The sequence below is a fragment of the Chiloscyllium plagiosum genome, unplaced genomic scaffold (genome assembly GCF_037043375.1).
Source record: "Chiloscyllium plagiosum isolate Xiang-an unplaced genomic scaffold, Cpla_swu_hap1 HiC_scaffold_27, whole genome shotgun sequence".
Classification (NCBI taxonomy): domain Eukaryota; kingdom Metazoa; phylum Chordata; class Chondrichthyes; order Orectolobiformes; family Hemiscylliidae; genus Chiloscyllium; species Chiloscyllium plagiosum.
The window spans coordinates 39,577,850-39,594,107 of NW_028270165.1; the positions used below are offsets into that span (position 1 = coordinate 39,577,850).

Genomic DNA, 16,258 nt, shown 5'->3' on the forward strand with positions numbered 1-16,258 from the left:
CAGATCCACACCCCCCACCGACCCAACCTCCACTCCCGGCACCTTCCCTTGCAACCGCAGGAGGTGCAACACTTGCGCCCACTCCTCCCCCCTCACTTCTCTCCAAGGCCCCAAAGGAAACTTCCATATCCGCCACAGATTCACCTGCACCTCCACCCACATCATCTACTGCATCCGCTGCAGCCGGTGTGGCCTCCTCTATATTGGGGAGACAGGCCGCCTACTTGCGGAGCGATTCAGAGAGCACCTCTGGGCCACCCGGACGAACCAACCCAACCACCCTGTAGCACAGCATTTCAACTCCCCCTCCCACTCCACCGAGGATATGCAGGTCATTGGACTCATCCACCGCCAAACCACAACAACGCGACGGTCGGAGGAGGAGGGTCTTATCTTCCGACTGGGAACCCTCCAACCACAGGGGATGAACTTGGACTTCACCAGTTTCTTCATCCCCCCTCCCCCCACCTTGTCTCAGCCGAATCCCTCCAGCCCGGCACCGCCTTCCTGACCTGCAGTCTTCTTCTTGACCTCTCCGCCTCCATCCTACTCCGACCTATCACCCTCACCTTGACCTCTTTCCACCTATCACATTTCCAACACCCCTCCTCCAAGTCCCTCCTCCCTACCTTTTATCTTCTCCTGCTGAACACTCTCTGCTCATTCCTGAAGAAGGGCCTGTGCCCGAAACGTCGAATCTCCTGTTCCCTGGATGCTGCCTGACCTGCTGTGCTGTTCCAGCAATAAAGTTTCAACTTAGAGGGATATGGTTAGGTTCGGATATGATTAGATTAGATTAGATTCCCTACAGTGTGGAAACTGGCCCTTCAGCCCAACCAATCCACACCAACCCTCCGAAGAGTAACCCACCCAGACCCATTTCTCTCTGACTAATGCACCTAACACGATGGGCAATTTAACATGGACTATTCACCTGGCCTGCACATTTTTGTACTGTGGGAGGAAACCGGAGCACCCGGAGGAAACCCACGCAGACACGGACAACATGCAAATTCCACACTGACAGTCACCAGAGCCTGGAATCGAACCTGGAACTTTGGTGCTGTGAAGCAGCAGTGCTAACTACTGAGTCACCGTGCCGTCATTCAAGTAAATTTCTCCCCGGGGGGAGGAGGGACAGTCAAGAGTCAACCATACTGCTACATGTAGGCCAGACTGGGTAAAGAATGCAGCTAGGACAACTGAGTGAATCCTTTTCCACAACGGCAATTTCCTTCCCTAAAAAGGATATGAGTGAATCAGATGTCTTTCCCCCCCTACCAATTCTGAACTCAATCCTTCTGACCGAATTCCAATTCCGCCATCTGCCGTGGCAGGATTTGAACCCATGAGTCCCCAGAACTGGGTTGATCGTCCAGTTGATAATGGCATTCAGCTGTCACTCCTTCAATTGCCCTGCGATGGCACATGAACTCACTGGTGCCTCTGCAGGTGGGAGGAACTGGTGAAGCCCTTCTTGCACTGACAGCAGGTGAATGGCCTCTCCCTGGTGTGGATTCGCTGGCGTGTCCACAGGGTTGCACATCTGACTGAATCCATTCCCACACTCCGGGCAGGTGAATGGTCTCTCCCCAGTGTGGACCTGCTGGTGCATGAGTAAGGTGGAAGAATCGACAAATCCTTCCTGCACACACAGGTAAACAGTCTCTGGTGATTTGGTTTTGATCCCCCAAGCTGAGTAAATCATTAAAGTGCCTTTCACAGTCAGTGCCCTGAATCTTCCTCACTTGCGTATCTGTGTCTCAATGTTCTTCCTGCCACACCAGTATCCAAAATCTCTCATGCAGACAAAAACAAACATTTCTTCTCGATTGGTATGGGTGCTGATATTCTAGTCCCAATGAATCAAGTGGCTATGTCAAAAGTCGATGTATCATTTGCTTTCAGATTTCTTTCCGTATGTCTTCCTGCAAAAAAAAACAAATTGCAAAATAAGTGATCACGGTCAGTACAGTTAAAAAAACATAACATTGGTGGCAATTCTTGTAGATTGCCAGATGCCTGATGATCACATATTATCCAGGACACAAACCTGAAAACCCTCATGCAGCCAGATAGCCCTAAGTGTATATGGAGAACTTCCTAAAGGAGCCAATAGGAGCTACGGTGACAGGTACTGATATTCCATGCTCCAAACAGCTCGTCTGTCATTGGCCAGCTGCCTGGAATCACACAAGACTATTGTTCAGGAATGTAATATTAAACAAATTTAGCTTAAATCTTTCATCTTTTCAAAAGATGAATTAGTTTTGGTTCCTTCATATGTAAATCCCAGAACTTTTTAAAAAGTTACATTCTCAAGATAGCTTTAACAATAGATGCCATCTCAGCTCAGATAATGCATTGAAAGTATGAGGTTAAAGTCTGTGACCCAATATTTCTATCCTACCCATGCCCTTCATGATTTTATAATCCCTATAAGGTCACCCCTCAGCCTCCAATGCTCCAGGGAAAACAGCTCCAGACTTTTCAGCCTCTCAATATAGCTCAAATCCTCAAATCCTTGGTTACATCCTTGTAAATCTTTTCTGAATCCTTTCAAGTTTTACAACATTCTTCCAATAGGAAGGAGACCAGAATTGCATGCAATATTCAAAAAGTGGCCTAACCAACATCCTGTACAGCCGCAACACGACCTCCCAACTCCTATACTGAATGCTCTGACCAAAAATGGAAGGCATACCAAACATGTTCTTCACTATCTTATCTACCTGTTTCAAAGGGAGACTCCCTTCCTCTGGGCAACATCTGGGAACAAAGCAATGTCTCCCTCTTTCCATTCCTTATCCTGGGGGGAGGGGGGGGGGAGGTTTGGATTCGCCCACACTGGGGAAACAGCATCAGTATTCACCCTATCCATACCACTCATGATTTTGTAACCTCTATAAAGGTCACCCCTCAACCTTTGATGCTTCAGAGAAAACCAGTCCCAGCCTATTCATCCTCTCTCTTTACCGCAAACCCTTCAACCCTGGCAACAGCCTTGTAAACTTTTTCTGAATCGTTTAAGTGTTAAATCCTTCCCAAAGCAGAGAGACTGGAGCTGAACATAGTATTCCAGAAATGGCCTCATCAATTTGGGATAGCTGGTCGGTAAGGACGTGTTGGACTGAAAGGTCTGTTTCTGTGCAGTGGAGTTTTATGGCTCTATGGTAGGGACACAACCCATGTCTACATTCCCCCCTCCATCCTGCCACTTGTTGTGTGGTTCAAACCGTGGATCTCAGTTGGTCACCAGACTCTGACAATGTCCAAATACCTTGAGGCATTTCTCACATAAGCTACCAGGATTGTAGCCGCAGTAAGAAAATTTATTTTTCCTAATTTTAATTATCCAACCTTCAGCACTGGAAGAGCTCTCTCTTTTACCCATGTAATCATCCTGACAGCCTCACTGGGAAGGGAGAAAGTGGAGCCAATCTTTACACGGGCAGATTTCGTCACAGACTCAGAGGCAAGGACTGCAGATACTAGAAAGTCAGTGTCAAAAAGTATGGCGCTGGAATTTGACGAAAGGCTTATGCTCGAAACATCAACTCTCCTGCCCCTCGGATGCTGCCTAACCTGCTGTACTTCTTATAGTGCCACACTTTCCAACTCAGATTTCTTCAAAGAGTCAAACATTTCAGGTATATACCTCCTGATGTCACTGCATGTTCCAAATCATTAACAGACTCTTAATAGATGCTCAACTGACCAGTGAATGTGTGCTGTCTTGAATACTAATACAAGTCACACCTACACAAAGAATTAAAAAACTCTCTACTCAGTGTGGCTGAAGAGGTGTCTCAGTTGATGGGACAACCGACTAAAGGCCTTCCCACACACTGAGCAAGTAAATGGCCTTTCTCTGGTGTGAACACACTGGTGTATCTGCAGGGCAGAGGAATCTGTGCTCCCTGCAGGTGGAGCAGGAGAACAGCTTCTCGCTGGTGTGAATGTACTGAATTGTTAGCAGAGAAGTCGAATGGGTGAAGTCCTTCCCACAAACTGAGCAAATGAATGACTTCTCCCCGGTGTGAACCCACTGGTGAGTCACCAGGGTGGATAGGTGAACGAGTGCCTTCCCACGCACTGAGCAGGTGAATGGCCTCTCCCCGGTGTGACCACGATGATGGGAATCGAGCAGACACAGGAATTTGAATTCTTTATTGCAATCCTCGCATTTCCACGGTTTCTCCATCACGTGGAAGTCCTGATCTCTCTCCAGGTTTGACAACCAGTTGAAAGACCACTCACACGGAATGTGTTCTGTCTCTTGCCACTGCAAATGGGATGTTGCTATTTCAGGCTGTGTATCCGCTTAGAGCTCTTCCCACAGTCAGTTCACTGGGACACTCTCACTCAGGTCTGTGTGCCTCAGTCTCACTGATGATTGAAACCTTTCGAAGCAGACAGGGCAGCAGAGAAATAATAAATCCTGAGAGATTCAAAGGCTGATTATGATGATTGTCTTGTTTTGATATTTCTGCCTGCAATTCCTTCCCTTTCTCATACCCTGTAAAAGGAGATTACAGGAAGCATCACCATCTGCACAGGATAGAAATTCAAAACAGACAATTCTGGTTCCTGTGGAACCCTAGGTCTGAATATCATGCAGAGGTTGAAGCATTTTATCCATATCTGCCCTGTCAAGATCCCACAGGATGTTTACAAAACCTTCAACCAAAATAATCCATTCAGCCCATTGAATCTGCTCCACCATTCATTACCATAATGTCTAATATTATAATCCACAAATCCACATTAATGCCTTATTATTGATTAAAATTCTGCCCACCATCTGCCTTGACTATACTTAGTGATAGAACTTCAATAGCCCTGTCAGTCATTACCCTCAGAGAAGATATCCACCTTATCTCCATCATAAATATGCAAACACTTAAGATTAGAGACTATTCCTTCTGGTCTGAGACTCTCCCACAAATGAACACTACCTTTTTGGCAACTAACCTTTCAGGCCCACTAAGATTCTGATATTTATTCATTAAGATCTCCTCTCATTTTTCCAAACTCAAATGAATGTGTAACTAAGCTACTCAACCTTGCATCTTTAGCAAACACGTCAATTCCCGGGATTAATTTTGTGAACGTTCTCTCACCAGCATCCAATGTTTCTGTCATCTCCTCTACTTTGAGGGACCAGAAGTACAAAACACGCAAGTTATGGCATAATAAAAGAATGATAAATAATAGACATTTTTCTAGCAGCAATTCAAAGTTATGCAAACGTTTCAGATAGAAAGAGAGTCCAATCATATAGTGTTAAGGAGTCTGATGGCTTGGGGGAAGAAACTGTTGCACAGTCTGGTCGTGAGAGACTGAATTGGGAGGTGGGTGGGGGCTTGGAGTTCCTCGCTGCCACATCATTTTGTGCCTCAAACTATGCATAAAAAGTTGTTCAACTCATCCAGCAGTGGGGAGGCACCACCAGCACAACCAGGCAATGCTGTTCGGTGGTTAGTGATGGCTTGGATGACCTTCCACACGCTCAGTTTATCACTGCTGTCCTGAAAGTGGCTGTGTATTTTCTGTGTATGCACATTTTGGCTCTTCGTGCCCGGGTCAGGTTGGCCCTCACTGTTGTTAGGCCCGCCTTATCATCTGCTATGAAGGTAGAATCACAGGTCCTCAGCACTGCACACACCTTTACAGTCATTCATAGCTTCTGGTTGGGGCAAGTAGTGATGGTCTTGGACACAATGACACCGTCAATACACTTACTAATGTAGGAAATCACCGACATCATGTACTCCTCTAAATTGATGGAATCGCTATCATTTGTCGTCTCCCTGAACACCCACCAGTCAGTGCGCTCAAAACAGTCTTGAAGAGCAGAAATGGCTCCACCTGGCCAGGTTTTCACCTGCTTCAGAACCAGTCTGATACGCCTGTATATTGGGATTAGCATAACAGAGATGTGGTCTGAGGAGCTGAGGTAGGGCAGGGATATCAGTTTAACCCCAGAACGAGAAAAGAAATTGAAAAGGATGGGAAGGGTGTAGAAAGAAAGTGCCGTACTCACAGATGTTGGACAGAGGAAGGAAGTTGCAGTCTGGGGTGAAGCTCTATCTTCATTCAGACAAGTAGTAGCAGCTTCCCGAGCTCATTTAGACAATAAGTGAGCTCTGATTGGCAGGAGGACCAGACTCCTTTCGGGTCCTCCAGGGTTTGCAATTGGTCAGTCGCCAAGATTGGTTTATGTCTTTGTGCGACGTACCAAAAGGACTTGGAACACAGCGACATCACCGGTCGGCGCTGCGATTTCTATTGGCTCCTTCACGACCCCCCGCACTCCATCGTGAACGTCACAACGCGGGACAATGCCAGTTTCAGAGGGAAACTCCCTCCATCTGGACAACATCTGGGAGCAAATCATTGTCTCCCCTTTCCATTCCTCATCCTGGGTTGGAGATGGGGAGTGAGAGGGGGAGGGGTAAAACCATTCAGTTATAGCAGCTGGAAAAAGAGGAAGTGAATCAAATGGAAAGGGTTTCAGATTCTCTCTGTCTCTCAAGGCTTTCAGGTCCGCAAGGCATTTATCAGGACTGGAACTTGAGAAGGGACAGAGATCTATCTAGTGTTATTTAATGGTTATATATTCAATATGCTAGTCTCCGAGATTCAAATACAATTATATGTTGTATTTTTGTCCTTTAGCTATGTCATATACTTCCAATAGAATTATTGAATGGAACAGTAAGTGACCATTGGACAGAGACCTCCCAATTCATATACTCAATGCTCTGACCAATATAGGGCTACTTTCTCTGGAGTGTCAGAGGGTGAGGGGTGACATTATACAGGTTTATAAAATCATGAGGAGCATGGATGGGGGAAATAGACAAGGTTTTTTTTCCTGGAGTGGGGGAGTCCAGAACTAGCAGGCATAAGGTTACGGTGAGAAAAGGGACCTAAGGGACAACTTTTTCACGCAGAGGGTGGCATGTGTATGGAATGCGCTATTAAAGGAAGTGGTGGAGGCTGCTACAGTGACAACATTCAAAAAGGCATCTGGGTGGGTATATGAATAGGAAGGGTTTGAGGGATATGGGCCAAGTGCTGGCAAATGGGACTAGTTTAGGTTTGGATGTCTAGTCAGCATGGACAATTTGGAATGAATGGTCTGTTTCCATATGTACATCTCCATGATTCTAAGACTCTATGACTCTCCCTAGAGCTCAAACCCTCCAAGCCTGGCAACATCCTTGTACATCTTTTCTGAGCCCTTTCAACTTTAACATCCTCTGATAGCAAGAAGGCCAGAATTGAACACAATATTTCAGAAGTGGCCTCACCAATTTGGGATAACTGGTCAGCATGGATGAGTTGGACGGAAAGGTTTGTTTCCATGCGGTCAGGTTCTATGACTCTATGGTAGGGATATAACCCATGTCTGCATACCCTTCTCCATCCTGCCATTTTTGGTGTGGCTCAGACTCTGGGAACATCAGTGGGTCACACAGACCATGACAATTTCAAAAATACCTCCAAAAGCCACCAGAATTGTAAGACATTATCAGAAACTCTCATTTTTCCAATTTGTCCAACCTTCAGTACTGGACAAGCATTCTCTGTTTCCCATGTCATCGTCCTGACAGCCTCCTGGGGAAGGGACAAACTGAAGCCAATCTTTCATTGGATAGGCTTTTTCACAGAATAAAACATGACAGGTATACATCTCTCGACTCCACTGCATGTTCCAAATCAGTAAGTGTGTCTTAATAGGTGCTCAACTGACCAGTGAATGTAAGCGCTCTTGAGTACTAATAGTCGAGAGTGCGTTGCTGGAAAAGGACATCAGGTCAGGCAGCATCCCAGGAGCAGGAGAATCGATGTTTTGGGCATAAGCCCTTCATCAGGATCGATGTCCAGGCAGAAGCCCTTCATCAAAATCAGCTATTCCTCCGAACTGCCTATGGAACCATCTGATCTCACATGGACTCTGGACCACATTCAGCCCAACACAGTTTGAACCTGAACAGGACACCCAGTACACACTACAAATTCGAAACCTTCAGCAACAATTCTCTTTCTGGATCCTCTGCTCCATGCTATCAGCCATGCACCGCCACCTACTCTACCTGCAGTCAGTCCTGCCTCAGCAATACTACCCTTTCTCTTGAATACTAATACAAGTCACACCCACAAAGAATCCAAACGTGCTCTACTTGACTGGATTGGTGTCTGAGCAGATGGGATGACTGACTAAATCCCTTTCCGCACACGGAGCAGGTGAAAGGACTTTCCCCAGTTTGAAACCGGTGGTGTCTCTGCAGCTGGAATAATCTGTGAATCCCTTACCATACACAGACCAGGAGAACGGTCTATCCTCAGTGTGGATGCGCCTGTGCGCCAGCTGGATGGCTAAACCCTTTCCCGCAGACGAAGCAGGTGAACAGCCTCTCCCTGGTGTGAATGTGCCGGTTTGTCTGCAGGTCAGAGGAGTTAATGGATCCCTTCCCACACTCGGACCAAGTGAATGACCTCTCCCCGGTGTGAACCAGCTGGTGGGTCACCAGGGTGGATAAATGAAAAAACGCCTTCCTGCACATGGAGCAGGAGAACAGTCTCTCCCTGGTGTGAACCCGAAGGTGCATAAGCAGGGCAGACAAATTAATGAATACCTTCATGCAGACAGAGCAGGAGGATGGTCTCTTCCCTCGTATGGACCTATTGGTGGATCAGCAAGGCAAATGACTGGGTGAATCCGTTCATGCACTTAGAGCAGGCGAATGGCCTCTCTCTGGTGTGAGCCGGCTGGTGGGTCACCAGGGTGATAAATAAATGAACTCCTTCCCACACAAAGGAGATGAAAGACCTCTTCCCCGTGAAACTCTGCCGGTGGATCACTATCTTAGATAAATGAATTAAGCCCTTGCTGCACATGGAGCAGGCGAACGGCCGCTCCCCGGTGTGACCGTGGCAATGATGTTCAAGCAAAGATGGAATTTTGAATTCCTTCCCACAGTCCTCACATTTCCACGGTTTCACTATGATGTGGGAATCCATGTCTCTGTCCAGCTTCAACAACTGTTTGAAGGATCACTCACACATGGAACGTGTTAAATCTCTTGCCACTGCCATTCATCAGGCTTACTTTCCAATTAAGAAGATCATGCATGTCCTGCTGTGGCCTTAACTTCATTTGCTACCTGTACTCAATAACTTTTCATTCCCTGTCTCTCAAAATTCAGTTTAATTCAGCCTTGAATACATTCAAAGAGCCAGTCTCTATTACTCTCTGTGTGGGAGCATTGCAATAAAGAAGACAGAATAAATTCCTCATTCTGCCTGATATGGGAAAGCCCTTATTTATAATCTGCGTCATCGAGTTCTAGATTCTCTGACAAGGAAGTATTTTATCGGCATCTATCCTGACATGTTCCCCCCCCCACCCCCCACCCCCTCAGAAAGTGCCGTACTCTCATGTTAGACAATGGAAGGAAGTTGCAGTCTGGAGTGAAGCTCTATCTTCATTCAATTTCAGTGTAAAACTCCCTCCTCTAGGCAACATCGAGGAGCAAAGCAATGTCTCCCCTTTTCCATTCTTCATCTTGGGAGGGAGAGATGGGGGAAAACTGTTCACTTATGGCAACTGCAGTGAACCCAGGGAGGGACAAGGTGCTCAGATGCTCTCTGTCCCTCTTAAATGTATTTTCACTTTTTTTCTTAATTTAACACATTCATTTGAATACAATTTGCATTCTAGAAATGGATTGCTTCTTTCCTCAGGTACACAATTAAAAGTGTAGTTTCTCATGGAACTGAGCAGCATTTAAGGGATTAGCACATTGATATAAAAATACATATGTGTTGCTTCATTTTGTGTATATCTAATATTATTCACTGTTGTAAAACTTTCATGGCTAATATGTTTCACCTTCTAATAACATTCTATATTTCTTGTCATCTTTTTCATTTATTAGGATAGAAGGAAGTCATTCAGCAACTTAAATGGCTTTCTTTTCTCAAGTAGCCTTGATATTTCATTTTCATGTCCTTGATTCAGCTCCATTTGCAGCATCTTTGACAGCATCTTGTTCCAGGTCATTGTGTATGGAGGAAAGCTTCACTTAGGTGATTCTTAAGGCTGGCTGCATGACAGTTTTCAGGTTTTGGTGTCCTGGATAACATGTGATCAGAAGGCATCGGGCAGTTTGCAAGAATTTGGTGTCTATGCTATTTTCATTTAACTGTACACTTACTTTGTTAATTTTTCTGAAGGATATCAAGTGGAAGACATGCAGAAATAAATCTGAAATCAAGTGTAATATCAACTTCTGACAGAGCCATTTGATTTATTAGAACTTGAATATCAGCAGTCATTTAAATCAAGAATAAATGTTTGTTTCTGTGTGCTTCAGAGATCTTGGACACTGGTGTGGCAGGAAGAACATAGCAGAATAGATACCCAAGTGAGGGAGATTCAGGGCATTGACTGAAAAGCGCTTTACCAAATTACTCAGCTTGGGGTATCAACATCACACCACGAGAGACTGTGTGCCTGTTCTGTTTGCTATTGCAGCTGGCCGGCAAACCCAGAACAACGCCAGAAGAACCCAAGCTCAAACATGAAAAACAAACTATGGAAATGTGGGGACGCTAGGAAAGGATTCCCTTCCCTTTCGGCACTTGAAATCCACAGATGCTTTCACAACGGGGAGTGGCCTTTCACCTGCTCTGTGTGCGGGTAGAGATTCATTGATTCTTCCACCCAACTGACGCACCAGGGGGTTCATACCAGAGAGAGGCTGTTCACCTGCCCCGAGTGCGGGAAAGGCTTCAGTCAGATGTGCAACCTGTGAACACTCCAGCGGGTCCACTCGGGGGGAGAGGACATTCACAGCCCTGCGTGTGGGAGGTGGTTTGCTCAGTTAGCTGCTCTGCTGATCCACCAGCAAGTCCACACTAAGGACAAGCCATTCACTTGCTTTCAGTGTGGGAAAGAGTTCATTGACTCCTCCTACCTGCGCAAGCACTGGTGAGTTCATGTGCCATCACGAAGGGATTGAAGTAGCGACAGTCTCGTGCTATTATTGGCTGGATGATTAACCCAGTTCTGGGGACTCCCGGGTTCGAATCCCGCCGTGGCACATGGTGGAATTTTAATCCGGTCAGAGGTCTGAAGCTTAGAATCTAACGATGAAATCACTTTCGGGGGGGAGGCCATCTGATTCACTAATGTCTTTTATCGGGAAGGTAAATGTCATCCTTTACCTGGTCTGCCCCACACATGACTCCAGACCCGCAGCAGTGAGTTTGACTTTTGACAGTCCTCGCTCCCGCCGGGCAAGAAATGCTGGTCTAACCAGTGACGCCCTAATCCCACAGAGTTATGGGGTTGTGCAGCACTGAAACAGATCCTTCGGTCCAACTCGTCCGTACTGACCAGATATCCTAACCCAATCAAGTCCCATTTGCGAGAATTTGGCCGCGGAAAATTTCCAAAGGACTTATGACGCATGCTCCTCGGCGTCAGCAAGCACTGCGCATGTGCATTTGTGTCGGCAATGTATTGCGCATGCGCATATCTCTCCGTGGAAGCGCCGCGCGACTAATTTTTACGGACCAATGGAGAACCCTGGAGGACCGGAAGGAGTCTGGTCCTCCTGCCAATTAGAGCCCCGCTATTGTCAAAATGTGGAAGTTGGACTATGAGATTCTGAGGGTAAAAACAATGACTACAGTTGTTGGATCAGTGGTGTTGGAAGAGCACAGCAATTCAGGCAGCATCCGAGGAGCAGCAAAATCGACTTTTCGGGCAAAAGCCCTTCGTCAGGAATAAAGGCAGAGAGCCTGAAGCGTGGAGAGATAAGCCAGAGGAGGGTGGGGGTGGGGAGAAAGTAGCATAGAGTACAATAGGTGAGTGGGGGAGGGGATGAAGGTGATAGGTCGGAGGCGGGGGAGGAGGGTGGAGTGGATAAGTGGAAAAGAAAATAGGCGGGTAGGACAAGTCATGGGGACAGTGCTGAGCTGGAAGTTTGGAACTCGGGTGAGGTGGGGGAAGGGGAAATGAGGAAACTGTTGAAGTCCACATTGATGCCCTGGGATTGAAGTGTTCTGAGGCGGAAGATGAGGCGTCCTTCCTCCAGGCGACTGGTGATGAGGGAGCAGTGGTGAAGGAGGCCCAGGACCTCCATGTCCTTGGCAGAGTGGGAGGGAGAGTTGAAATGTTGGGCCACAGGGCGGTGTGGTTGATTGGTGCGGGTGTCCCAGAGATGTTCCCTAAAGTGCTCTGCTAGGAGGCGTCCAGTCTCCCCAATGTAGAGGAGACCACATTGGGAGCAACGGATGCAATAAATGATATTAGTGGATGTGCAGGTAAAACTTTGATGGATGTGGAAGGCTCCTTTAGGTCCTTGGATGGAGGTGAGGGAGGAGGTGTGGGTGTAGGTTTTGCAATTCCTGCGGTGGCAGGGGAAGGTACTAGGATGGGAGGGTGGGTTGTAGGGGAGCGTGGACCTGACCAGGTAGTCACGGAGGGAACGGTCTTTGCAGAAAGGGGTGGGGAGGGAAGTATATCCCTGGTGGTGGGGTCTTTTTGGACGTGGTGGAAATGTCGGTGGATGATTTGGTTTATGCGAAGGCTGGTAGGGTGGAAGGTGAGCACCAGGGGCGTTCTGTCCTTGTTACGGTTGGAGGGGTGGGGTCTGAGGGCGGAGGTGCGGGATTTGGACGAGATGTGTTGGAGGGCATCTTTAGCCACGTGGGAAGGGAAATTGCGGTCTCTAAAGAAGGAGGCCATCTGGTGTGCCTGGTTCTACCTCTTTCCCAAGATCCACAAGCCTGACCACCCTGGCCAACCCATTGTCTCAGCATGCTCCTGCCCCACTGAACTCATCTCTACCTACCTCAACACTGTCCTATCCCCCCTAGTCCAAGAACTCCCCACAAACGTTCGAGATACCACCCATGCCCTCCATCTCCTCCAAGACTTCCATTTCCCAGGCCCCCAACGCCTTATCTTCACCATGGATATCCAATCCCTCTACACCTTCATCTGCCATGACCAGGGCCTCCAAGCCCTCCGTTTTTTCCTCTCCCGACGTCCCCAACAGTACCATTCCACCGACACTCTTATTCGTTTGGCCGAACTGGTCCTCACCCTTAACAATTTCTCCTTCGAATCCTCCCACTTCCTCCAGACCAAAGGGGTAGCCATAGGCACACGTATGCGCCCCAGCTATGCCTGTCTCTTTGTTGGCTACATAGAACAGTCGATCTTCTGTAATTACACCGGCACCACTCCCCACCTCTTCTTCTGCTACATTGAAGATTGCATTGGCACCACCTCATGCTCCCGCGAGGAAGTTGAGCAATTCATCAACTTCACCAACACATTCGACCCTGACCTTAAATGTAACTGGATCATCTCTGACACCTCCCTCCCCGGGCCTCTCCATCTCCATTAATGACGACCGACTTGACACTGACATTTTTTACAAACCCGCCGACTCCCACAGCTACCTGGATTACACCTCTTCCCACCCTACCTCTTGCAAAAATGACATCCAGTATTCCCAAATCCTCCACCTCCGCCATATCTGCTCCCAGGAGGACCAGTTCCACCACAGAACCACACCAGATGGCCTCCTCCTTTAGAGATCGCAATTTCCCTTCCCACATGGTTAAAGATGCTCTCCAACGCAACTCGTCCACATCCCGTACCTCTGCCCTCAGACCCCACCCCTCCAACCATAACAAGGACAGAACGCCCCTGGTCCTCACCTTCCACCCTACCAACCTTCGCATAAACCAAATCATCCGCCGACATTTCCCCACCTCCAAAAAGACCTCACCACCAGGGATATATTTCCCTCCCCACCCCTTTCCGCCTTCCGCAAAGACCGTTCCCTCCGTGACTACCTGGTGAGGTCCACACCCCCCTACGACCCACCCTCACATCCTGGCACCTTCCCCTGCCACCGCAGGAACTGCAAAACCGACGCCCACACCTCCTCCCTCACCTCCATCCAAGGATCTAAAGGAGCCTTCCACATCCATCGAAGTTTTACCTGCACATCCACTAATATCATTTATTGCATTTTTGCTCCCAATGCGGTCTCCTCTACAAGGGGAGACTGGACGCCTCCTAGCAGAGCGCTTTAGGGAACATCTCCGGGACACCCGCACCAATCAACCACACCGCCCTGTGGCCCAACATTTCAACTCCCCCTCACACTCTGCCGAGGACATGGAGATCTTGGGCCTCCTTCACCGCTGCACGCCTGGAGGAAGAACGCCTCATCTTCCACCTTAGAACACTTCAACCCCAAGGCATCAATGTGGACTTCAACAGTTTCCTCATTTTCCCTTTCCCCATCTCACCCGAGTTCCAAACTTCCAGCTCAGCACTGTCCCCATGACTTGTCCTACCTGCCTATCTTCTTTTACCACCTATCCACTCCACCCACCTCCCCGCCTCCGACCAATCACCTTCATCCCCTCCCCCACTCACCTATTGTACTCTATGCTACTTTCTCCCCATCCCCACCCTCCTCTGGCTTATCTCTCCACGCTTCAGGCTCTCTGCCTTTATTCCTGATGAAGGGCTTTTGCCTGGAACGTCGATTTTGCTGCTTCTCGGATGCTGCCTGAAATGCTGTGCTCTTCCAGCACCACTAATCCAAAATTACGAGATTCTGAACTTGTTGGTGTTGCTTCTATTTCTGAATGAAGATTGAGCTTTACCCCGGACTGCAACTTCCTTCCTCTATCGAACATCTGTGAGTACAGCACACTCTTTTCTCACCACTTTTTATACTTTTTTTCATTCTGGGCTTTAGTTGTTTATTTGCAGCAACTGCATGGAAAGGTAGTGAATCCAGGGAGGGGGCAGACTCTGGAAAATTTGGTACAAGTCAGTGTCTCAATCGGCAAACACGTGCCAAATGCTGTACCACAATGAGAAGTTATACCCTTTGCATTGAAAAAAGGATAGAAAGTGAGGGAAGAGAGGAGTGGGAGTTGTATTTTTGATAAGGTATAGTATTCCTGCTGTAGTCTGGAAGGATATTCCTGGGAGTACATCCAGGAAGGTGATTTGGGTGAAGCCTGGAGATAAAAAAGGTATGATCACATTGGGATTGTATTATAGACCATGTAATAGTCAGCAGGAACTGCAAGAAGTATCTGCAAGAATAATAGGGTGGCTATGGTAGGGAATTTTAACTTTCCAAACATAGACTGGGACTGCTTTGTGTGAAAGGTTTAGATGGAGTGAGTATTGTTACAAAGGAATTTAAGGGGCAACTTTTTCACGCAGAAGGTGGTGCATGCAAGGAAAGAGATGGCAGAGGAAGTGGTGGATGCTGGTCCAATTACATTTAAAAGACATCTGGATGGGTCTGTGATTAGGAAGGGTTGATAGGGATGTGGGCCCAATGCTGACCAAATGGGATTAGATTAGATTAGATATCTGGTTGGCAGGGACAAGTTGGACTGAAGGGGCTGTTTCTGTGCTCTGACTCTGGCTTGCCATTAACATTTGCCATATGTAGGTGTCAATACCTTGAGGTCTCATTCCAACCACCCCCCCCCCCCCCCCCCTCCACACACTCACCTCCCTATCCCAGATTGACAGTGATGAATATTGTGGTGTCTTAGAGTATTTGAAAATCTGAAGACGGAAGTTTCAAAATAAACAGATGAAGGGCTTATGCCTGAAACATTGGCTCTCCTGCTCCTTGGATGCTGTGTGACCTGCTGAGCTTTTCAAGCACCGCCACTCTTCGACTCTGACTCTCCAGCGTCTGCAGTCCTTACTTTCACATCAATGTCTGACAGTCACTTAATGCATCGGGATCACAACAATTTTCGAATGTGATTCTGTGAGAAGGAGCAAAGTTTTTTGGTTCTTGTTTCAGTACATTTTCAGCATTTATGGGACTGGATGAGAGACCCTACTGTTGCAGCACACTGAGTGTGGAGTCTGAAACAAGTTATACGGCCTGGGAAGAGGAATCACGGTGGTGAGGGGGCTGTACACACCTTTTGTGTATGGCTGAATCTTTTGCCACGGAGAAACATGAGGAATCCCGCCCCATGGAGAAACCATGGAAGTGTGGTGACTGTGGGAAAGGCTTCCGTGTCCCATCTGCCCTGGAGACTCATCGACACAGTCACACTGGGGAGAGGCCCTTCGGCTGCCTGGAGTGCGGGAATGGCTTCACCCGCTTCTGCAACCTACTGGTCCACTGGCGGGTCCACACTGGGGAGAGGCCATTCGGCTGCC

At 47.7% G+C, this 16,258-nt stretch overlaps 1 protein-coding gene across 9 annotated transcripts in view; it reads left to right on the forward strand.

Annotated features, from left to right (window-relative positions):
- Window positions 1–16,258, forward strand: part of LOC148143696 (sulfhydryl oxidase 2-like) — a 565,239-nt gene that overhangs the window by 40,522 nt on the left and 508,459 nt on the right. Inside the window, exon 1 of one of the 9 annotated variants that reach the window (XR_015751302.1) lies at window positions 14,541–14,750. The exons of the other annotated variants lie outside the window; for them this stretch is intronic. The gene's annotated coding sequence lies outside the window, so the exon portion shown is untranslated. Of the gene's footprint in view, window positions 1–14,540; window positions 14,751–16,258 lie in introns of those variants that run through there. 9 annotated transcript variants of the gene reach the window in all.